At 32.8% G+C, this 26,129-nt stretch overlaps 1 protein-coding gene across 1 annotated transcript in view; it reads left to right on the top strand.

The window, feature by feature from the left end:
• The window catches only part of LOC114334869 (lachesin-like), a 352,894-nt gene that overhangs the window by 145,244 nt on the left and 181,521 nt on the right, over positions 1 to 26,129 (top strand). The window lies entirely within an intron of this gene.

Here is a 26,129-nt window from a genome sequence, read left to right as displayed (position 1 = left end):
TATTCCTTTATTACTTTGTTTACATTTAAATGAGCTTATCTCCACTAAGTTCGTGCAACATATCTTATTGCCAAAACAAAATCAATTTTTTTAAACTATTTCTTAGCTACCCTAATTGAAATGAGTATTTTAATCTCATGTTTGGAACTAATACTATTGCATCACATTGATTAGAACTCATTATCCTTTTTCAGAGTAAAGCTACAACTTTTTTGCCCACCTTGAAAAATTACTTATTGATGACTTATTTGGGAGAATTTAATTTTCATTAATACCAATCGTAACTTAATATACACATGTACACAAGAAAACAGTTTCGAGACATGTAGAAAAGAGTACTGATAGTGCCTTACTCCGTCCCTCGAATTTCTACATCGTTTTATTCCATTTCCAGATTTATTTTTCTTCTTTTCTGCCTTACCGCTCGTAATACACCTGTAATGTTATAGAGAGCACAAAATCTGGGTGACCATCTGCATTCGAACATATAACGTCACAGTCACAGCTTTGAGCGTCACCTCTGCTGCGATAAAAGGATGATGTTGCTTTCAACGACCACTAATCAAATAGTACAGTCAAAAGTGGCCCAAAAACGACTTGATATGAATGTTTCCATAAATTTCTGAAATTATTTGCAGAAAATAACAAAACTGTTATATTTACAGTAGCAATCTTTGCATAAATTGTTTGTTTTTATTTTTTAATTAGCACTTTTTTAATTTGTACCTACATAATAATTATATAAAATACTGTGCACCAGGGGTCGGCAACGTTTTTCTCGGACAGCGGGCCATTTTCAAAATATTTTTTTCTATGCGGGCCGCACATTCAAATGTAACTTTAACACTGCTTTTAGGTATATCATATAAGCGTATAATTGTTGTTAAAAATAAATATAGATAAAATTTATTTATTATTATCATGCTGTAATAAAAATAATGTCAGTGAAAAAAATTTGACAATTCTTAAAAAGAAAAAAGAGAAAGTATAATTTGTTTTAAAGATTATCTTTTATTTTATTCATGCAATAAAATTTAATGCGCTTTTTGTTCTTGAATACTGTTTGACAATTCTTTTAATCCCGGTTTTGTTTGGAATACTGAGATCCTTAAAAATTTTTCTAAATTTTCATCCGTCAACCTCGTTCTATATTTTGATTTTATGAAATTCATACTTGAAAATTTTTGTTTGTATAAATAGATGCTGGAAAAAATACAAATCATTGATATTTCAAAATTTCTTAAATTGGGAAATTTATTTTCTGGTAGATTTGAATAAATACATAAAATGAAATAAAATTATTACGCTATTAAACCAATAACGCTAGTTATAAATTGTATGATGCTTTTTCCATATTAAATTTTAATGGATTTTGATTCAATTATTTCATATTTGAAATACACTGATTGTCATTTTTGCTTAAAAATTATTGCAAAGTAAGAAAAAGACAATCATTAATTATTCTTTTTAAATTGAGGAATAGACCGTTTTCAATAACTTCTCTCTACCTTGTAATGGTATTTAATTTATTGAGCTAAGTTGTAATGTCCACAAGAAAAGCTAACTCGCTTATACATTTAGAATTCGATAATTCTGGTATATTATATACTTTTTCTGGCACAAATATTTCAATCTCGTGTATCAACTCTTTTTAAAAGTTTTCCACGGCTGAGCCATATAACAATAAATGATATCTTCAGTCTTCATATTTTGCATCAATTTCATTTAATAAATTCCGAAATGTTCGATAGTTCATACCGTTTTTGCGAATATAATTGATATGAATATTGCTTACTACAATATTCATATAATTTAAAAAAAAAATAACTTTTTGATTTATTTTAAATTTTTTATTAATACCTTGGTTGCGTTTAGACATATTTATAAACTTACGTTGGGTGCGTTATGAGGCATATACAGTGTGGAAGGCACTTATGGACTAAAATTCTTTCTGTCCTTGTATGAAAGACTTATAAAACACGCTAAGACCCGTCGATTTTTAAATAAAAATGTGCACTTTTTAAACATAAATTTAAATATACAGTGTGATCCTTGCAAGTCTAGCAGAGTCCATTATTTTTAATAGAACACCCTGTATATTCTTATATGTTTAAAAGCTGCTTAACAACTTGATTTCAGCGAACTATTTCATGTAGGGTGTATTATGAATAATACAGGGTGAAATTTTTAAATTAACCAGTATGGAAACCACTGATGGAATAAAATTGTTTGTGTCTGTGTCCTTATTTTAAAAAATTATAAAAGATACTGGGACACGTCAACATCTAAATTCAAATGGGCGCTTTACAAACATAAATTTAAATATACAGGGTGATTCACGCAAGTACAGCATAGTCCATGATCTTTAGTTTTAATTGATCACCCTGTACATTTTTATATTTTTAGAATTTGCTAAACAACCTCATATCAAAAAAGTGTATTATGTTGGGCCCATTATAAATAATACAAGGTGAAATTTTGAAATTATTTATAAATTTTTTCAAGATATAAATACAAAACCCAATAGCTTTAATAATTAATTTAGAAAATTGATGCCTTTATTTAGCTAATTTAAAATATAATTAGACATAAAAAGACATTATTTAAAGCATGATAAATTATTAATTTTAAAATTTTGTGTAGGTATTTAATATCTGGCCGAAAATTATACATAGTGTTAAAATGTCACCTTGTATTATTCATAATGGGCCCTACATAATAGGTATATACTTTTTTGATATGCGGTTGTTTAGCAGATTCTAAAAATATAAAAATATATAGGGTGATCCATTAAAACTAAGGATCGTGGACTATGCTGTACTTGCGTGAATCACTCTGTATATTTTAATTTATGTTTGTAAAGCGCCCATTAGAATTTAAAAGTTGACATGTCCCAGTATTTTTTATAATTTTTTAAAATAAAGGCATAAATAATTTTATTCCATAAGTGGTTTCCATACTCTTTAATTTCAAAATTTCACCCTGTATTATGCATAATATACTCTACATAATGTAGTTTGTTAAAATCAGGTTATTAAGCAGCTTTTAAAAATATAAGAATATAGGGTGTTCCATTAAAATAAAGTTTATGGACTCTGTTGACTTGCAAGGATCACCCTGTACCTACATTTAAATTTATGTTTAAAAAGTGCACATTCTTATTTAAAAATCGACGGGTTTCAGCATTTTTTATAAATTTTTGAAACAAGGACAGAAATAATTTTATTCCATAAGTGCCTTCCACCCTATATATCCAGTATACCATATTTGCCACCGTGCGTTAGGACAGTCGACGGAGACAACCGATAGTATGGTACGAAGTCTATTTATCCCGTAACTCAGCCAAGGTGTCATATCTATCAAACCAGTATTGTGACCCGTCATGTTCAGTGCAGCGCCAGTTTTCTTTAATTTTTCCCAGTTGGGATAGTGCATATTGAAAAAATCTAATAGTTGCATAAATATATCTTCAGTTCTTACATATATTTCCATGAAGGATTTTTAATGCAACAAGTTATTCTGCTACACAAAATTTTTCATCAATTCCATGGATAAAAATCAACAATTGAGCGGTGCTAGTTAATCGTTGCTTTCATCAAGTGCTAGTGAAAAATACTCTAATTGTGAAGAATTTTCTTTTAATTTATTAAACATATTAGTTGATGTTGGGCGGCGTAGCTAAGCGGTAGTGTGCTTGGCTTGTGTGCTGGTAGGCCCGATTTCAAATCCTACCGCCTGCAAGAACAACTAGACATTTTTAAATTGTTTATAGGCCCCAGGTCGATCAGCCTGAGTAAAATGAGTACCTTGGGTATAACCAAGGGTAATAATAGGTGGTTGAAGCGTAGCACCCTCCCGGTTAACTTTCTTGTATACTGTAGGCCCTAGATATAGCAGACTACCCTGCTATACTCCCAAAGCCACGTGAGCGGTATAAAACGGGAGACTATTATTATATTAGTTGATGTATTGACCAATATTATAACTAATATCTCTATTTTTATATTTTTTATAACCTTTATCTTAATTTTTAAAAATTTTCTAGACAAATTTCGTTAACTGCAGTCAAAATACATTGTTTAATGAACTTTCTCTCTATAATGGTTTGTTTTGTTCAGCAATTAATTTCGAAAGCACGTTTTGACCAGTGCTTAACTTTGTTCCTACCTACATTTTTTAGAAATTTGCCGACCACATTTCGGCAGGCTAATATTAAGTTTGTTGATTTTTTCTAAAATTTTATTATTGCTTTGGCGAGCTGCGCAAAAAGTTGCAAAGGGCCGCATGCGGCTCGCGGGCCGCTGGTTGCCGATCCCTCCTCTGGACTAAAACCTACCATTTGGTGGTGAGTCCATAAGAATTAACACGCGCCTCCACCGAAATCTAAGGTTTTGTGGCGGGTGTGGGGGTGGAATGGCTCGTCAGATCGTGATGTATAAGAGATCTTTAAAAAGAGGGTAGCTTAAGAAGTAAGTAATGGATGGATTGAGACAGGAGGATGGATTGCCAAAGAGCCCTTAATTCGTGGAATACCCACGCCGACAGTGTGTTGACACGATGGTTTCTTCAAGGGTGCCGACGAAGAACCATTGTCAGCGGTGGTATTTCGTTACTAGATGAACCATTTAAGTACGTGGTACCAGCCATGTGGTGCTTGTTCAAGATGGACACTGAAGGTGTTGAGTTAATAACAGCCAAACGGCATAACGAACAAGAGTATATGAACGGTCGTTGGAAAGCGGGTAGCTCAAGAAGTAACTAATGAGGGGTTTAAGGCTTGAGAATGGATTGCAAAAGAGGCCTATAGCAGCTAAACGGCTTCAGAGACGTGTGGGATGTCGCGTTATATAGTACAAATAGAATATGTGTTGAAAAAAAGACAGAGCCATGCCAAAGGGGCCTATCCGGCAACAGCGCCTTTCATAAGAGCCTATGCATTAGAGTGAGAGAGATCATCAATTTTCCCCAGACTCTGAAGAAATTTTGAACAAAAGGCATTAGAATACTAATTTCCAAACGTTTTAGACGGTTTCACAATGCCGAAACAGCTGTAGTGATAATAAATTTTGCGAAAGTGTCGAAAACAAAAGTTTTCAGTGTTTTATGCTTAGAGTTACTTATGTATGTACAATGCATTCATTGTTTGTTACTTGAATAGCAAATAACAGAAAGCTGATTACAATTAAGGAATAATTTAGATGAGTAGGCGAATGAACCGACCAAATCGAGGGGTTCGAGCGAAAACCCGATAACTAAAAATAACATTGTTTTGAAATAATCGCGATTAAAGATTTTAGGAAGTTTGAAGAAGATTTCAAATCATCATAGGAAGTTCAATCAAATCGTCATTAAACTTTCTATGACGATTTGAAAACTTCTTCAAACTTCCTAAAATCTTTAATCGCGATTATGTCGAAACAATGTTATTTTTAAAAATCCACTAGGAAGAATTTTATTTTTAGTTATCGGGTTTTCGCTCGAACCCCTCGAAATTTAGTAAAAAGAAATAGGACACTGAAAGAAGAACACGAAAAGAACTGTATTAATTTTAAGTTTTTATTCTAGCTTAAATTTTAAAAAGCAATTTTATAAACAGGTAAGATATTAGTCATTTGTGGTAATTATTTTTAAATACACTCTAGAAGACATACTCTTCTGGCATTTCTTTCGTCAAAGATCATGTGGTTTTAACTATTTAGAATGGGAAATAAGCCACAATATTATTAAAAAATGATTTTTATTAACGTTTCGACGCCCAAATCGGGTGCCGTTGTCAAAATACAAAATACTATTAATATAAACAAAAATGTTGTTGCTTAGTAAAAAAATTCTTCTAATAATTTATTTAATTTGACTCATTTATATCGGCAATTCAGATACATATGATACATTTTAAAGTAGAAGACTTTAAAATGATATTGCCAATATTTATGAGTTGCGTTCCTGGGACGACTTTACTGAAAGATAGTTCATTCGATTACATGAAATCAACCCCAACTCAAGAATATCCGTCACAAAAAAAATCATAGCATGTGATCTGCCTTTAAAAAGACAACCACATGCAACGGTGACATTAAAATTCTCGCGTTAGAGATCTCATAGTAAATCACGAGGGAAAACCAGGAAAAAACCTCGTGATACTATCCCGACATCGTAAGTATTTGGTCTTACATTTAATTTATTCTCAAAATTAATACCAAATTCTGACTTTACTATAATTTTGTTTAAATTATAAATAATATCAATAATACATGGGATAATGAACATAGAGTTCAGTGGAGAGATTCAAGTATAGTCCTGAAAGAAACAGATAGTAAAAAGAGAAAAATCAAAGAAGCGGCTCTAATTATGCTAAACGAAACCAATTGTGTCGCAAATTCCTCGGTGGAATGCAGTAGGATGTGGATACCCATACTGAAAGAGGAAGTCAATAGAAAGAAAATACCACAATTAGTAAGTCAATAGTCGAGTTAGTACATATTTTATATTTTAATATTACTTATATACCCATGTATTATTGATATTATTTATAATTTAAACAAAATTATAGTAAAGTCAGAATTTGGTATTAATTTTGAGAATAAATTAAATGTAAGACTTACGATGTCGGGATAGTATCACGAGGTTTTTTCCTGGTTTTCCCTCGTGATTTACTATGAGATCTCTAACGCGAGAATTTTAATGTCACCGTTGCATGTGGTTGTCTTTTTAAAGGCAGATCACATGCTATGATTTTTTTTGTGACGGATATTCTTGAGTTGGGGTTGATTTCATGTAATCGAATGAACTATCTTTCAGTAAAGTCGTCCCAGGAACGCAACTCATAAATATTGGCAATATCATTTTAAAGTCTTCTACTTTAAAATGTATCATATGTATCTGAATTGCCGATATAAATGAGTCAAATTAAATAAATTATTAGAAGAATTTTTTTACTAAGCAACAACATTTTTGTTTATATTAATAGCATTTTGTATTTTGACAACGGCACCCGATTTGGGCGTCGAAACGTTAATAAAAATCATTTTTTAATAATATTGTGGCTTATTTCCCATTCTAAATAGTTAAAATTGTAAAAATGCCACAAGAAAATAGCTTCAGAACAACATCATGTGGTTATTTCAACATTAACTTGTACAATTTAAGAATACAGGTTTTACTTAGTCATCCCTGTTTCAAAATATAACGATTTTTACATTTATCCTCAGAGACTTGTTTTAAATATTAAAAAATATTTGAAAAATTAAAATCAAGAAATGTCGCAGGACATTATCTGGAAAAGGATTGTTGAATTAAAAATTAGACAGTGTCGTTATAAGAATTATAAAACAAGGTGTTGTTGTCGATCATTCCGTAAGCCCTAACCGGAGAAACAGATTAAACACCCAGCTTGATTGTCAACGAAGCATGCTATTTAGCAAACGGTATACTCATATTCTTTTAACCCATGTACACTTTTTCAAAAAATTAACGCACCACCTTAAAAATGGGTCATTTCTGATGTCTCGAATTACCTAAACCTATTGTTCGATTTAAGTGATTTTTTTATAAACATATTTTTATCCTTTGACAATATCGCTGTAGTAATATTGTTGCTAGGTTGTAAATATTTCGCAGGGACTAAAACAGGGAGATGGGCTGGCCCCAACATTGTTTAACCTGGCACTGGAGTATGCGGTTAGGCAAATGCAAACTGGACGAGGAAATCTACTGACCAACCGAACGGTTCAACTGGCCGCTTATGCTGATGATATTAATATTATGAGTAGAACATCAACAGGAGCACAGGAAACATATGCAGAGTTAAAAACACAAACAAAAATGCTAGGTCTGGAAATTAACACAGAAAAAACAAAAATAATGACTCAGACGAGAAGAAATATAGTCCCACAAAACATTATACATGAAGATGACATTGAAACGGTTGAAAAGTTTACATACCTGGGAGTAGAAATATATGCCGACGGATCAGAAGATGGAGAAATAAGGAAGAGAATAACGCAGGCAAACAGAGCTTATTTTGCCGTCTCCCATATATTTCGGTCAAAAAGTGTCCACCGAAATACAAAGATGAGAATTTATAAAACCTTAATTCGACCAATAACATGCTATGGCAGTGAAGTCTGGGTGCTGAAAGAAACATCCAAAAACAAACTCGACACATTCGAAAGGAAAGTACTTAGGAGAATACTAGGACCTGTGAGGGAAAACGGAATCTTCAGAAGTCGATACAATAACGAGCTTTATCACCTTTATAAGGAAACGCCCCTGTCAGACTTCATTAGATTACAAAGATTGCAATGGGCCGGACATGTGATAAGAATGGGAGAGGATAGGCTACCAAAACGAGCACTGAATGCTAGAATGCAAGGAAAGAGACCGGTTGGGAAGCCACGAAAGCGCTGGGAAGACACAGTAAACAGCGACGCACAAGCCCTTTTAGGAGTCCGTGTATGGAGAAGAGCAGCCACAGACAGGCAAGGGTGGAGGCAAAAAATAAAGAAGGCCAAGGCTCAATTTGGACTGTAGTGCCTTAGAAGAAGAAGAATATTGTTGCTAGACAGGTAAATTGTCATTGTATACTGGGTGCATCAATCAAACTGTGTTTTTTTCTCAAAGTTTACAACATCCTGTGGAATATTGTAAATATAAAATACTGAAATTAAAGCCCAGCTATAGCCTCAGGTTTTCTTAGTGTTCTGTTTTTTTTTTATTCATTCGCTTATGTTAAATAATAAAAAAAGTTGGGTACTTTAACAACTAGCCATGTTTTTCATCAATACAGGGTGTTTTTAAATAAGTATGATAAACTTTAATTTAAGAAGTAATTCTGCATAAAAAATAATGACAGTTTCCTTGACAAACGTATGCCGCAAATGCTTTGTTTCCGAGCTACGAGGTGTTACAAGGTTTTTCGTACAAATTGACGATTTATTGATTGTTCTAATACCGATTGAGACATGTAAATGGCACTTGGTGGGTTTTAAGAGGTAGTTATTGCGAATTTTTTGGCATACAATTAATAATTTTATATTCACTATTGCCGTTCATACAGGATCAGAGGGATTTACAATGCACCTGCGGTCTTTATATGCTTCGAAAATTAAATGAAAGTATGTCAAATGAAGCCTCATTATATACACTTCAAACAATGAATATCCAGTAGTGGCATACGAAGCAAATGAATTAGCTACAATTAGAATTTAAAATTTACATTGGTCATGTTTGTACATATCATGATATGAAATAATTTTCAGTTCTTTTAATCTACATACATAAGCAGTGTTGTATATAAAAAAAACAATGCTGATAAAACATGCCAAAAACTACTTTATGTACCCCTTCAAAGAATCACTAATATTGCCCTGCACTGGGTACATGTAAAAGAAATATAATAAATAGTAACAGGTGTTTTCATCCTGGACATATCACCTTTGTTTAAATATCCAGCAGAGTTATAAATTTGTTTTATCTAAAAGACGATACACAAACTTAAAGTAATTTTGTGGGATTGTTTGATCTTTAAAGGTAAAGATGTTTTCAAACAAAAAAAACTGGAAATTAGTGATATTGGGAAACAAAGCTCAATATACGGCGAAAATTCCTAGACCCTAGCTATTTCGAAGTCCAAACTAGAAATTTTAAAAATTTCTCAGTGGTGAGATGGATGATCTTCTCACGGCAAAAACAAAATACTTAGCCCTTCGAACGATTTAATTCAGCCAATAGAAAAAAATTATAATACGAATTTAAAAACGTGTTTGTAAGAACTTATAAGATCCTAAGAGGAAGCGATATTCGGTACAGATACTTAAATTTTATTAGCTTACTTACTTCGTGGCGTTATACCCTTCATGGGGTTTAGTTGACTCGAAAACATGCCTCCATTCTTCTCTGTCTTGAACAATCTCCATCTAGTTCTCCACGCCCAAAGATTTCAGATATCTTTCTATTTTATCTCACCACCGGAGTCGAGAACATCCACGTGGTTTTATTCCAGTTTCTCTTCTCATACCAGCCTTATGGTTCATTCGTCAGAATGTCTTCGTAGGTCTCCTGCCATTGGAGTCATCTGGAGTTTATTTCTTTTATGTTGACGTTTGGGTATAGATCTTCGAGCTATTTGTTAGTTCTTATCATATATTATCCTGCTGCTTCATTAAGCACATGTTCAAAGATCGCTAGGCCGCTAGTAAAAATTTTACTAGTGATAGCCACTAATAGTATGTTCTTTAAAGGTAAAATATTTCAAGACCTCTAAATTTTAAAGAACCGCTTGGAATGACATTAAATTTAGCATACACATAGCTAACAAGTCAAAAAACTGATATTGTGCCAATGTATGCTTTTGCCCTAGGGGTGAGTTTAACCCCCTTTTGGAGTTGAACAATATATGTTCGAAATAAATCTGGAAATAGATAAAATGACTAATTCTAAGCAACTTTTGTTCCATAAAGTTTTTTCACTAAGTTAATACTTTTCGAGTTATTTACGAGTGAATATGTTAATTTTTCTACAAAATAACCACATTTTCAGACGGTTTTTCACAAATTACTCAAAAAGTAGGTATTTGGTCGAAAAAAGAAATTCTTATCAAAAATATAGCACGTAAAAAAGTGAAAAATATGGTGTATATACATATTAGGTCACTGTACCTAATAGAAGCAGAGTTGTAGCTAATGATAAATAGGTTATTCGTGAAATTCCAAATCGAATATTTTAACCTGCCATAACCAAAAAACGAAGCACATTTTGGGAAAACTCATTTTAATTTTTTTAAAGTGTTTAAAACATTCTTATTTTTGTTTAAAAAAAAATTAGCATCAAAAGTAAACAAGTTACGTTCAAAATAAAGTTGATCCCTTTTTTTTGGTAAGGAATCGGGAAAATCACCCCCTAATTAGCATTTCAAATGAACTTAATTGTTACCACTTCACAAGTTTTTTACTCACGTATGTATTGATCATACGATATTCAAGTTTTATCGGTTCAAAGTCCTTGAAGTGCTTGAACGAGTCGCTTATCACGAGTGTATGAAAATTTAGAAACACCGAATCTTAACCAATTTTTGTCTTACAGAAAAACAAAAAAATACAAAATATTCAGAAAAGTAAAGCCGACTTTTTTATTGTCTAAGATTTTTGTTATCTCTAAAAATTTTTAAGTTATTGTGAAAAAAACATTTTTTTCAAAATTAAAATTTTTAAAAATTTTATTTTAAAACCAATTCTTTTCAAAAATATGCACTTTAAATCGATGAAACCTACAGATCATATAAACACAACATAAGTAAAGTAACTTGTAAAGCGGTAACGAATAATTTCATTTAAATTGCTAATTGGGGGGTGATCTTCCTGATTTTTTTTGCCAAAACAAAAGGAGCTCTCTTTATTTTGAGCGTAACTTGATTACCTTTGATGCTAGAAATTTTTTTTATAAAAACAGAAATAAAGCTTTTTTCAACACTTTGGAAAGTTGTAATGTGTTTGCCCGAAGAATGTTTAAATATTTGGATATTTCACATTGAATTATTCTATTTGGAATTTTTCGAATATGAACCCATTTTTCATTAGCTATAACTGTGCTTTTGCTAGGTATAGAGACCTCTATTTTTTTCACTTTTTTATAGGCTATAGTTTTATTAAGAATATTTTTTTCGACAAATTATTTACGTCTTGAGTTATTTGCGAAAAACCGTCCAAAAAGTGGTTATTTTGTTGAAAAATCAACATATTCACTTGCAAATAACTCGAAAAGTATTGATTTGGTGAAAAAACTCTATAAAACACAAGTTGTTTAAAATTAGTCAGTTTATCCATTTCGGGACTTATCTTGGACATGTATTTTTCACCCCCGAGATCGGGTGAAACTCACCCCCAAAGCAAAAGCACATATCGGCACGATATCACTTATTTTTTTGACATGTTAGCTATGCCTATGAGAAATTTCATGTCAATCCAAGCCGTTCTTTAAAATTTACAGCAAAAAACGTGAAAGACTGTACTATAAGTGAGGAGCTTAGTATCAAAGACGGACAACTCCATTTTTATCAAAATTGAGTTAAAGGTACAGTCTTATAGGATTTTTTCCGGGGAATTCAAATCTGAATTGCTTTAGTTTCAAAAGCGGCTAGAAAATGCAAAAAATTGCATTTTAAAACGAGCATCAGTTTCAGAAACGGACAGCTCCAACTTGATTTTGTAGCAGAATCGGACTACCCCGTTACAGCCAATCGGATGGTAGTATTTCCGTCACGTTGTCATGCGCACTATAATAAACCTACTAAGAGTGGCCATTGCTTTTAAGTTTGCAACAGTTTACGACGTTATTTTAACCGTTTTTCTGTGTTTTTAAAATATTTTCGCGTTATTTTTCCGAAAAATGCAAGTGAACGTAGTTGAAGCACCTAAAAATTAAGCCAGGAAGAAATTATTTGACAAAAATAGTCAACATTGGGTTCAAAAACGGACAGCTCCAGAGCGTGGTTCCAAAATCGGCCAACTCCATTTTCTTTATTGATTTTAGGGAATAAACCATAAATATATTTACATTTTCGTTATTCAGAAGTATTCAGAGACGCTGGAGGTATATTCATAAAAAAAATCACAATTGGATGTCGAGAATATAAGGCGCTACAGTTTTTCAGCTTTCCTGAAAAAAGTACAAAATGGAGTAGTCTGTCTTTGATACTCAGCTCCACAAGTGTTTGTCGCCGAAATCAAGATGTTTATAAATTCATATATCTGAATGCGCATAGTAATTTTATATTATACAGAGTGAGAATTCAAATACCTAAATGAAAATTTGTAGGATTTTTTAATCCTTACAAAGTTAAGAAAGATTGATGGTGCTGCAATATATAAAAGACAGAAAGAGATTTAATATAAAAAAAAAGTAAAAAATCAAACATCTTCTTCCGAGCTATAACCGCGAAAGTTATCGTCGAACTCGCATTGATCTTCCGAAAAAGCAATATACTTAGTTCGGTTCGTAGTAGCACAATAATAGGTATTGTAAGATTCAAAAACGATCGTTCTCAAATCCCAAAGGCGCTGTACTTACGACACTACGGGGGATATGCGGAAATTATCTATTCATTGGTTATCCGGATGAGGAAATTAAAAGAAAATTCGATGTTGTCTTTGTTTTATTATACTTTTACCGACACACAATGGGATTAGATGAGTTTGCACTTTAATATTGGCGTAGTTTCACAAGATTACAAGGGTAACTTAAAAAGTTCTACAGTGGTTTGGAAAAATTGGGGAAAAACTTAATTTATATCTGATATGTTTCTCTATGTAATTGTTGAACACAAATAAATACAGGGTGCCCCGGAAAATAAAGCGTTCGTTCAGGGTACGGGCTAAGTGCACCATTTAGAGCAAAATAGTCTGATAATTTTTTTTTGTAAAGTCAACCGTTTTCAAAGAAATTATTTATTAATTTTAATGCATTTGATTAATGTCCACAGAAACGCAAATACAACCGGCAACGCTGCGTTCCTTCTTCTGTGTAAAAATAATTTTACTCAAACTCAACTATCATGAATCGTCGACCATTAGGCATAATATTTATTATGTATTGATAAAATACTGATAAAAATGATAGCAAAACAGCATTATATTTGTGTTTATTAAATATCTAGTATAGTCCGCCCGCTATAACTTTTCCCATGCGGTACGATTAATTGTCAATCAAATTAAGTCAAAGCAGAAAGTGAAACGTACGCCGATGTGTTTCGTATATAGTATACAGTATACAAAATGTATATACCTACACATCGACGTTCGTTTCAATTTATGTTTTAACTTAATTTGATTGAAAATGAATCGTACCGCATGGGAAAAGTTATAACGGACGGATTATAAATAAGGTTTCTATAGTGTTTTAACTTACATGAAAAATTGTTACTACAATCAGAATCAAGATACGTCTTCAAGAAGTATCTATCGGTAGAACATGTTACAAAAAATTTGAGTATTACATTTCTCCATTCAATCTTCTGGGAAGCTCGAGTGGCTCAGTCAGATGATTACTAATAATCCCAGCCCATACATTAATACTTTTGGTATTATAAATGTAAAACACACACACACACACCATTTCTAGTAAAAAAACTTTATCTGCACACAACACTTTACACATTTTGTTTTGAAACCATCTACAAATCCTTAAACTTCGAGGTAAATCGCCTTGGTGTACCTAAATCTTGCACTAATTATACACTATAGGTACGTAATTAACATGATACTTGCGATCGAAATCATGACGATACCACAACGATACAATATATTCTCGGGTTACAGGTAATTATGACAATATGACTGTTTGTATTTACAATTTTAAATATCTTCGCTATGTTAAAATAAATAAAACTGCCGGGTTGCCAATGGTAAATTTTAGTAAAAGACATTATTTTATTCTTTTGAGGCAACAGATGACTTTAGAAAAAAAAATTATAAGAAAGTTTTCTTTTAAATGGTTAATTCTACCCATACCTTTAAGTAACGCACTATTTTCCAGGACACCCTGTATACACAGTTATGAATATTGGGGCATAGATTGTAACGATATGCCTTTAGCCTGGCGTTAGGTCGATCAACAGCAGAGAACCACACGCGTTTCGTTACCAGCGCAATCCCACTACGTGCCACCTCTCCGATGGAACCAAGAAGTGACGGTTACCGAGAGTGTATTACAGAAGATAAAGTAGCATCATGAAATCAGTTCAACTCTTCTGCTTTTTCTTTTTCTTCTTCTTCTTCTTTTTTTCTTCTTCTTGTATAGACATGACTTTCTCTGTTTTTTCAATGTGCCTCTAGTAAGTTGTCGTTCCATCGTTTTCGTGGTCTTCCCACTGATCGTCTTCTTATTGGCGAACCATCCCTCGCTGTCCTGACTATCCTATTTGTTGTCATTCGGCTTATGTGGTCATTCCAGTCTATTCTTCTGATTCTTACCCAGTTATTAATGTTATACAACTTGCACCTACGTCGTATATCTGTACTTCTAGCTCTGTCCCATAGAGTCTTGCCATCGATTTTTCCAAGGGTTTTCATCTCCGCTGTTTCGAGCAATATTTTTGTCCTCTCTGTGTCGGGTCGTGCTTCTGCCGCGTATGTCATTATTGGTCTGATGACTGTTTTGTAAATTCTGCCTTTCATTTCTTTTCCGATATTTTTATTTCTCCATATTGTGTCATTCAGGCAACCTGCGGCTCTGTTTGCTCTATTCACTTGATCTTCCACTTCTGTGTCGAGCCTTCCGTAGCTAGATAGTGTGATGCCTAGATATTTAAACTCCATCACTTTTTCTATTATCTGACCTTCCAGCTCCAATTTACATCTTACTGGATCCGCTGTTATAACCATGCATTTTGTCTTTTTTGAGGAAATTAACATGTTAAATTTTCTGGAGATTATGTTGAATTGGTGCAGCATACGTTGTAAATCATTTTCACTTTGAGAGATTAGTATTGCATCTTCCGCATAGCAGATTATTTTAAGTTGTTTTTCTCCCATTTGGTATCCTTTTTTAGTTCTTACTTTTTTTTATTATTCTGTCCATGATCAGGTTGAACGATAAAGGACTCAAGGAATTCCCCTGTCTTATGCCATTGCCGGCTTCAATTGGGTCAGTTAGTTCATCTTCCACTTTTACTTTTATTGTGTTGCTATGAATTACCACTATACAAATTTCTAGACCGTTAGTCGGAGGGTTCACTAGCTCTTAGACTATAAACTGGGAAAGAACTCAAACGGCAGTGATGCAATGGAGTGAGTTGGAACTCTGCCGTGGCAAAGGTACTTTGGACTGAAAAGACGCTTTGCCGGATCTGTAACCACAGTGAGCCGTATCTACCATCGCCGACCCGGATATGCACAACATTCGTTTAGAGGTTGGTATTTGTTTGACTTTGACTGAAACAAGTTGTATTTCTATCGAGTATGCAGATAAACGCCAGTTTAGATTCATTTTATGGATGAAGCAATTTCAGGGCCATGTCCACCGAAACACTACAATGTAAATGCAGCGAAGAATTGAGTCAGCACCTAAGTCGATAACATCAAACATAGTAAAAAAAACGAAAACATTTATATACAGAACTCTTATCAAATGACAAAAAGCGTTAAAGAAGGTTTAGGTTAAGAACAGAACAAGTGGGTCGAGGTGCAGGTGTAGGTCGCGGTGAATGCTACTAGTTAAGTCGCGGTGGATGTCGACAGCACATAGCAAGGAAGTCACCTGCGCTGTAAGTCGAGCTAGAACCACTATCAAGTGAAGTAGTTTAATGAAATTTGAAGAAATTCAAAAATAAACTGAATACAAAAAAGGGATTATATAAAAAGTATCAACTCAGAGAGCGCAGGTAATGACAACGTGGCTTCGAACGGACTAACCACAGGGAAGCATCTTTGTAAGCCGCGCAGTAGGCCAGTAGACGTTCATGTAAAACAAACTCATTTTATTTTCAAAAGCATCGATGTAAACCTCCTGGATGGCATCGCGCTAAACCTCCACCGCAACTTACCTGCTCTGTTCTCTTCCATTCACTACAATGTATTTGTTTAACATGGATATCGACATCGACCGCGACCTCCACCTCCACCTCCACCGCGACCTACTTGTTCTGTTCTTACCCTTAGGCTGTGTTGAAGGTATAATTCTCAGACATATTAGACGCTTTAATTTTGAGTTTTACCGCCTTTATATTCTAGTAAATAAACAGGCTACGGTGGCTAGGTCACTTAGAGAGAATAAACAAGATGGAGACGTCAAACCACGCTTATAATCAAAAGCCGGATAGAGTGAGAAAAAGCTGCAGGCCCAGAGAACTATTTAAGGACCCGGTGGAAGAGGACTTATGAGTGTTAAGAGTACGAAATTGCGAAACCAACGCGAAAGATAGAAAGGAATGGAAGCTGATTCTGGAACAGGCCAAGACTCACCAGGAGTTGTAGAGCCAATGATAATGATGAAGATTCAAAAGCGATCGTGCTCAAATCCCAAAGGCGCTGTACTTACGACACCACGGGGATATTTTTTCCCCATAATCATCACTACGATGATGATTATTACAATTACAATCTGGTCATACTTGATCAATGAGCAATTTTAATTTAACCTATACTGTTCCTTAAAATTAAGAGCTTACCCCATAGCGTCTCTTATCTAACCTAACAAGATAGTGCACTATTCTAGCATACACACTAACGCGCACAAGCACTATGCTCTGCTTTTCACTATCACCTATCACTTAAACTAGTTCATAAGGCTTTGTCCTCTTCAGTCTTCTAACTTGCCCAGTGGTATCGAAGAGCTGGATCGCCTCAATATTCTCGTGCATATGAAGTCGTTGCTCGTGACTTCCTGCCACCTTCTTGATGATTGTATCCACAGTTTCCATTCCTAGGTCCTTATGGAGATCACTGTTTGTAACATACCAAGGAGCATCTACAATATTTCTTAGTATTTTGTTTTGGAATGTTTGTATTACTGTTATATTACTTTGTCTAGTATACCCCCATAGTGGGCATCCATAAGTCCATACAGGTCTCAATATTTGTTTGTAAATTAGTAACTTAATATGCATCGACAATGTGGAGCTTCTTCCAATGAGCCAATACATTTTTTTATATCTTATATTTCGGAATGGGACGTTTCGATGCCGCCGGTTCATCGCCGGCCGTTTCGATGCCGCTGGTTCATCGCCAGTCCATTTCATCGCCGTCATATCTCGCATTTCCTAGAATTCCTAATTAATACTAAAAATAACTAATAATTGTAACTGTCGAAAATTCGGAAATATATCAGATAGCGATTAATTGACTGGCGATGAACCGGCCGGCATCGGCATCGAACTGGCGGCATCGAAACGGCGGCGATGAAACGTCCTAGACCCCTTATATTTAGTTCTTCCCTTTTTTTCTTAACGTGCACCTTCCAGCGTAGTTTTGCATCTAATGTTATACCCAAATACTTAGCAGTATCTGCATATGGTAATACTTGGATGTTGTTGATTATAACTGGTATAATATACCAGTGATGGAAAAAAGAAAAAAAGGGAAGGATGTACGAGGTTATGAAGAAAATAATTAAAAAATATGATTTTTAACTAAAATGTTTTATTTTGTTTTAGATGAAAAGCAGAGAACAAAAAAGCAAAAACAAAACAGGAATAATCCTGTGACTAAACGCCTGTACTTGGTGACATCCATTGTTTTCTTCTTTAAAAAGTGGACATTACGCGACTAATTTTTTATTTTCTTAAAAACAATTTAACTCTTATGCTTTGTTTACATTAGTTTATATTATCAATACATTTTTCTATCATTACGTTTATCTTTAATACCTCCCAACACATTTTTTTTTGTCGTAAATAGTCTTATAACTTTAAAATTCGTTTTTCTCAAAATCATTTCTTGGTGACATCTATGATTTTCTCCCGACACCCTTCATATATTCTATTTTTTTGTTGGTGAAATTAACATGCACAGATTTAGCTTCATTCAGCCTGATTCTCGATTTTTGTGTCCATTTATGGATTTGGTTAACTGCTATTTGGACCTTGTTGGTTGACTCTTCACTTGCCGTTCCTACTGCTTGAATAGCTGTATCATCAGCAAAGATGGCAACTGTGTTGTCTTCCAGTACAGGTATATCACACGTGTATAGGACCGGACCCAACACACTGCCTTGTGGAACACCTGCTCTAATTTCTTTTAAGTCTGAAAAACAGTCTTCTTGCTAAATTCTAAAATGTCGTTCTTTTAACCACGGGGATATGCAAAAATTATATATTCATTCACACCAGGTAGAATGACAAATGAGGTGTCAAATAAACGCTTGTAATCCAAGGATGGTAATAAACGTGATGAATTTGACATAGGCTGTCTGTCCATCTGTCCGTCCGACCGCGAATATAACTCCTTTGTCACTATACCAGGTAGAACAACAAAGGGGGTGTCAAATGAAAGCTTATAATCCAAGGATAGTACTAATGGTGAGAAGTTTGACATAGGCTGTCTGTCCGCCTGTCCGTCCGACCGCGAATATAATTTCTCTGTTACTATATCAGGTAGGAATTTGTATTCGCGGACGGACAGACAGACGGACAGACACTCAATAAACCGAAAGTATATATTTATTCTCGTCTTGTGAAGGCGCGTCGAAAAATATATTCCAGTATTGTACTATTCCAGTGACTTTAAGACAGAACTTCTGGTCGTATTTCTAAATACGGAAGTCCTAGGTCAAATTTCCACCTTTTGTACCATCCTTGGATTATAAGCTTTCATTTGACACCTCATTTGTGATTCTACCTGGTATAATGACGCAGAAGTAAACGTTCTTGTAAAATTATTCTATTATTCTTGTAGGCACATTTAATATTGATTGAAATTGTGAAAGAAATAAAGAAAACAGTATGGCAACACTGTGACGTACAAACATGAGATTCAGCTGTGGGTTACATAGGGTGCACTAATAGCCAAACTCTCCGACTTTTAGACGTTGTGTGACATTTTCGTCTCTGACGAATGGACTAATATTAAAATTGGACAAATTTTATAAGGCATTTGCACTCAATAAACGCTAGCTTATCCCGTGATTCACCAATTACATCTATAATAAAACCATTTCGTATATCCCTATATCTACAATTCGATTCTTCCTTGTACGGCACGTTCAAAATTCCCAGAGCGCCCGTATAAAAGAGAAAAGCCATATCTATCACTTGATATAGGAACAAAATGTGGCCCACCGCAATCATGAACTGACTGTTCCCTTTTATTTTTTATTATATCGTTCGTTGAGGATTTTTCATTCTCACCTTAACTTTTCACAGAAAATTGAACAAAAACTATTAATACATACAATCATTCAAGCTTAAAATGGATCCAAACCTCGCAATTCTAATTGCCTTAATCGATCTTATTGAAAATTTGGAATTAAGTTCGTTTTACCCTCGTCTTCACACCTGACATGGTCGCAAAGTATGCTTTTTATTTTTAAGGGGTGAAAATTACCACTTACTCCAATAAATTGAAAACTAATGAATTAAAGTGGTAGTGGGCTACAATTATGTTCAAATATGTTAAATGTTGTATGTTTTGAATCACGACTTTAATATTTTGATATTTTAAAGCTCACCAATCCTTAAAAACACCCCCTCATACAAAGATTATTTACAAAATATGGCCAAGAAATATAATTCTTTTTTATTTTGTATCGTAATACGAGAATTTCTTTCCTTCATGTACAAGAAATCTGACGCTTAATTCTTTTAACAATGCCACCACCAATAACCACTCCTAAGAATAAAACTTAGGAAAAAATTGAAAATTAGTAAGTGGAAGCAGTTATAGATATCAATATGTTTAAACATGTTAAATTTTTGCTGTTTTTTTTACAATGAAACTAACATTTCAGTATTTTTATATGTAACTACCCTTAAAAACTACCCCTTATCATAAAAACTAGAGAAAAAAATCTTTTTGAAAGCTTGAAGTAATGGAAAAAATGAAAATTAATGTTGCTTATGATATAATAATATAGGGGAGTGCATATAGATTTTCACTTCGGAAAAAATCAAACAAGATAGAACTTTTTGTAATTTCGTTTAATAAACAACATATTAAAAAGTTCTACTCGAGAAGCGGGTGCTTCATTTTTATTAAACAAATGAACTACGAAGTTTGATGTTTTTTTAAATAACTCCGAATATAAATTTTAGAACAAAACTGACTTGACAATTCAAAAACTCAGAAAATTTTACAAAAAAATATATATAAAGAATTTTCTACAATTAAATCTGTATCTTCTATAATTTTTTATTTATAACGCTAAAGTCACCCTTCTCACAAATACTGGCGCGCTGTAAACTAGCGTACGGCGAAGTGCATGGTTGAATTATTTTAATGTAATTCTTTAACTAATGAATAAAATGAAATTTTACAAATTGAACCTCAAAGAAGAATAATTAAGCTATTTTACGATTATAATAGAAAGAAACAAAATGTATGGGCATAAGTACGGTGGGGGCGCAAAATGAGCCTTACATGAATGTTGTTTAAAAATTATTTAAAAATGTGTAACTAATACAATTTTTCTTAGAAAACCCTCAATTTTGCACAACTTACCTTTCAATCATCGTGCTAAATGATGTTTCACTCAAAAAAAATATCAAAAATTTAATTCAAATGATATGACGTCTTAAAAATGTAATTTTTGAAATCTTCGTAGTTTTATAGAACTACCACCATTTTAAGACGGTAATACTCAAGTTTGAACAAATCTGTTACAGTTTTATAAGTGCTTTTTTAAAGCTTGGAATGTAGTATTTAAAATGCACTGAATTATTTTACTTTAGAAATGAAATAGACTATTTCTTTTTGAGAAAATTAAGAAAAATAACAGAAATGTAATACAAAAACCGAAAATTACCAGCTAAAAAAATGTTTATATAAAGTGATCAAAACTTTTTTCTGTAGAACTTACCTAAAATACATTTAATATTAACCTTCAACAATAATAAATGTTCAGGAAAAAATTTTTTTAGCTCTTATACAGTATGTCTCCGTAACTTGGAACCTATTGATAACTTTTTTATTATCAGTTTTACGAAAAAAAGTTATTTCTTTATAAAATACTCTGCATCGTATATAATCTAAGATGCTATCATAAAATACCAAATTTAATGAATTTTATACGAGGTATGTCCAAAAATATGAATTTCACTCAAGAGTAAAGTATCGTTAAATTTCACAATATCGAAAATTGTTATTAAGAAAAGTTGTTTGGAATTAAAAAATTTGTTTTAGTGTTCAATTACATCATTCTAATTAAAATATTGTGAATAATAAAGGCACTTTATTATTCACCAGGGAGAGCATTTTATAAAGAATAACTTTTTTTCGTAAAAGTGATAAAAAAATAGTTATCATAATTCTAATAAAATGATGATGAGTATCCGTAATTTGAGAAAAAATTGAAAAAAATTTTTCGATTAGAATTAAGTAATTGTATATTTAAACATACTTTTTAATTTCAAACAACTTTTCATAGTAGCATTTTTTGATATTCTGAAATATAAAGGTACTTACTTTACTCTTTAACGAAATTCATTTTGACATAACTCGTATAAAATTGATAAAATTTGATATCTGATGGTTGAGTTTTAGATTTTTGACTATCCAGAGCATTTTATGAAGAACAATTTTTTTTCGTAAAATTGATAATAAAAAAGTTTTCCATGTGGTTCCTAGCTACGCAAACATACTGTATAAGGGCTTCGGTATAAGAATTTTCAAATTGAAATGCCATATTCGGATTTAGTATAATCAAAAACAAAATAGATACATATTTGATCAAAGTAAAGTGATGAATTTAACGATATTTTTAAAATTATTTATACAAAAAAATTGTTATTGTTTAAACAATAATTAAATAATTAGCGGCCAAATCTGCGAGTAGAACTTTTTACTTTAACATGTATATAAACTAACAAAACAAGTTTTAGAAAAATATAGGCTTGTTTGAATTTTTCCGAAACAATGCATGTTTTCGTTCGAATTGCACTCCCCTAATATATTTATAAAATTTGTATCCCATGAAAAATTTTTATATACGTTTGAAGAAAATTAAACTTTTTAAACATCACATTTTGATCAATATGAAAAATATTTATTTTACAACATTAAATTAAATTAAATTAAATTAAGTATAAAATTAATATGATTTTTACAGTATATATCAATAATTTAACTTCAACATCCAAATTCGTCTATTTCTTCTGCATCAACTTCCATTTATTCTTGGTCAACAGGAGGAAAATGTTGGCAGCTATCACCAGAGCAAGAACGGCAAGATTGATTGCAATATAATCCAAGTTTGCGACACCCACAAGTTGAGCCACATCCTTTTCTGCAATTGCAAAATATCATTTTAGTTCTTCTGGTGCAGGAATATCCGTCATTTTGTTTGGTACCAAGGTGCCATTCACTTTTGTCCATCCCCAATCAGCAAAATGGAGAGTTTTGTTGCCCGATATGTAAATACAAAGTAGACACTGCATGTATAAAAGAATAAATACTTCAAAAACATCAAAATTTAGACGCTCCGTAATTTTCAAACATTATCTCTAGAAAAATGTATTTGGTTTTTTAACAATAACTCGGCTTCAGTTTAAGCCTTTTGCATTCACTCGTACATTATTTTGTAGGGAATTTTATAAACTATATGATCATGAGAGCTGCAATATTTCTAGACCCTTTTCTTCAGAGAATTTGAATGTTAAAGGGCTAAAAAAGATGCTCCCTTTGCATTGAAATAAATACTTAATACACGCCTATATCTCGCTTAATTTATAAGCTACGTGAGTTAATAAAAAAGCAAAATTTTCGGTCTAAATTTTTGATCAGAACACTTTTTTTTTCGTAAATCCAATAGTTTTTGAGATAAACTCTCTAAACAAAATAAATTTACTTCTCTCTCTCGCTCTCTCTCTCTCGCTCTCTCTCTCTCGCTCTCTCTCTCTCTCTCTCTCTCTCTCTCTCTCTCTCTCTCTCTCTCTCTCTCTCTTTCTCTCTCTCTCTCTCTCTCTCTTGTCTCTCTCGTTGTTTCCCCATTACTGAGGATCGTAATTTATTCGAGTGTGATATAACAGACAATTCTTAGAGAATAAAGTAAACAGCAAAACTGACTAATAACAATTTAGCGTTTGTACACTACTTATCAACAGATGATTGTTCTTAGTATTATCTGACAAGTATCTCCGGAGTGGAAATCGAAACCTTAAGGGGATGGGTACGTATTTTCGGCTGCAATGCTATTCAAATGGGGATTTATTTTTTTCGAATTCTGAGAAAACTAATAAGTATTTTTAAAACATTTAAACGCAGAATGAAAGATTGCGTTATTAGCAAGGGCCGAAAGTCCCTGAGAACTTCTATAATGTTTATTTTAATAAGTTACAGAGGTGAATTTCAAATATCTCATTCAAAATAATCTTTTTATTTATTCTAAGGGACTTTCGGCCGTCGGTAATAATTTAGTTTTTCATTCTGCGTTTAAATTTTTCAAAAATATTTATTGGTTTTTTTAGGATTCGAAAAAAATAGACACAATGTCCGTGGTAATATTTTCCAAATCTATCTTTGTCTTACAACCCACTCAGTCGAATATAATATTGTCAGCATGTTGTCAGTCATACAGTGACAATCAGTGACAATTTTAAATATTTGGTAACACCAAGGCTGATATTATACTGGCAAAAATAGGAAGAGACCTGAATGTACCAATGGAAGTACAACTGGATTTCCAGGATTTCCAACTGGATTTCCAACTTCTTTCCCACAAAACCTTAGTATTCAAATTTTCCATAATATAAAATAGGAGCCACTCTACCGCCATTATTAGAATGAGCACAGGTCATTGTTTAACAAAACAATATCTGTATAAAATGAATATAAAAGATAATCATTTACGTGAATGTGGTCTTCTCGAGGATCTAAACCACATCTTTTTTGAATGTCCGATTAATGTGATTCCTAATTTTGATATATAAACAAAATTCATTTCCATGAACTTCAAAACACCGCTCTCTATATACAATATTCTAAGTTCCTTAACGGAAGAATCAGTCAATGTAATTATGCGTTTTTTTGCAATTAACCAAATAAGCTTATAAACTGCAATGCGTTTTCTAGCAATTAACAAAATAAGCTTACAAATTGCAAGGCTCAACTGTTTATATGTATTCGTGTTATATGTTGCTATTTTTCATTTAATTTATATTTCAATCATATTTAACCTGACCCAACTAATCTCATTTATTATATTACACCTCACACCTCACCAAAAGCTTCTTACAAGAACTTAGTCAGCGATTTTGGTATGGCTTAGAGCAGACTATATCAAGATCGCCTTTAAATCGTGCTGGTAATCGCCTTGCAGCGAAACCAATAACAAAAAGAAGAAGAAGAAATATTTGACATGGCATCGGGAATATTTTGAGTTGTTGGTTAAATAATATTGATATATAGTGTATTTGATAAATAATTGATTTAAGACGTGAACTTAATAAAAAGTTATTTATTGTGTATTATTTGTGGATGATCCAAGCAGAGAATACATCAGGATAATAATACATATTCTGTGATCAAAGTATTTTGTTGTTAAAGATGTTCAAAATTGTAAGCGTTCCATAGTAACAATATATTATTAACAAATCATTTTAATACTTTTCCTCTTTTCTCGATTGAGTATTAGTTTTTGTTGTACATATAAATTATTACAATCACTGAATACATCGTGAAAAAAATATCACATTTATTAACTGAATTAATAACTTGCAATTATAGAAATAACAATTATCCAAGAACATTCAAGAGCCATCTCTTTAAGTTAATGATGACATTTTCAAGTAGAATGACATTCTAGTAATGTTTACATATCTATACCAGTGTGAATTTTACTACACGTATTTTTCCGTCTAAAGACAGAAAAAGTAGGGATAGCCGTAAAAGATTTGCGAATTATGTACCGATGGCCTTAAGTATACCCCCTCCGTGGCTCAGTCGTAAGAGCGCCTGCCTATGGATCGAAAAATCCGAAAAGGTCGTGAGTTCGAATCTCACCAGGGTCGGAAATTTTTCGTTTATTATAAATTAATAAATGAAAATAGTTATTGCCCTTGTGGGATCGGTATTCACCGGAGGGACCGCAGACGTTCAGATATAATAATTGTTGCTAATTATTAGCGTCTCTTTGCAAAGACAATGACGTCGACTTTGCAAAGTAACAAGACACTTACTCAACACACACACTACACATTACTCCCCTGAGTTAGTGATAAGTTATAGTCTAATAAACAATTATGAAATTGACTGGCGAGTTGGTTGTGAAAACCAGTGCCAATAAAACACAAAACACACACACGCCTTAAGTATTTTAGGTAAAAATATGTAATTGTCATAACAACCTAACTGTAGGTGAGTAATCCTATAAAAACATCAAATTTACTACATCAATGTTTTAGAAAATTTCAAAACCTAAATGTTTGCCCTTCTTTACATTTAGGGCAAAAAATATTGTCTGCGTTGCTACTGAGTAGGATAAAACTAATA

The sequence above is a fragment of the Diabrotica virgifera genome, chromosome 2 (genome assembly GCF_917563875.1).
Source record: "Diabrotica virgifera virgifera chromosome 2, PGI_DIABVI_V3a".
In the NCBI taxonomy this organism is placed as follows: Eukaryota; Metazoa; Arthropoda; class Insecta; order Coleoptera; family Chrysomelidae; genus Diabrotica; species Diabrotica virgifera.
Note: the sequence above shows the minus strand (reverse complement) of the source record. Positions and strands in the feature narration are given on the sequence as shown.